Source organism: Chaetura pelagica, unplaced genomic scaffold (genome assembly GCF_000747805.2).
Source record: "Chaetura pelagica isolate M959 unplaced genomic scaffold, ChaPel_1.0 scaffold11, whole genome shotgun sequence".
Taxonomy (NCBI): Eukaryota; Metazoa; Chordata; class Aves; order Apodiformes; family Apodidae; genus Chaetura; species Chaetura pelagica.
The window spans coordinates 2,279,578-2,279,925 of record NW_009952694.1 but is presented as its reverse complement, the minus strand read 5'-3'; positions in this window follow the sequence as shown (position 1 = coordinate 2,279,925).

The window sequence follows — 348 nt, the reverse complement described above, 5'->3', positions numbered from 1 at the left end:
CAAGTGGAACACTCTTGGGAGGATTTTCCTTTAAATTTTCCTACCTCTTAATGCTGCTCCTTCCACCTTGTGTGTCCTGTCGCACCCCATTGCGCCAGCAGCTCTTTCAGCCACACAGAAGGTGCTGTCTCAGGGCAGCCAGGGCTCCCAGCCCCCCCCTGCAGAGACCAGCAGGGCCGTGGCACAACACAGCTCCTGCTTCAGGGGGGTGCAAGGAGTCACAGCACACACCAACCACCAAATGTCCCCCGCAACAACCTGCCGGGCCCGCGCAGGCACAGAAAGCACTTGGCCGTGAAGCCTCAACGAGGTGGCGATGCAAAACCCGCGGTGCAGAGCAGCAGCAGC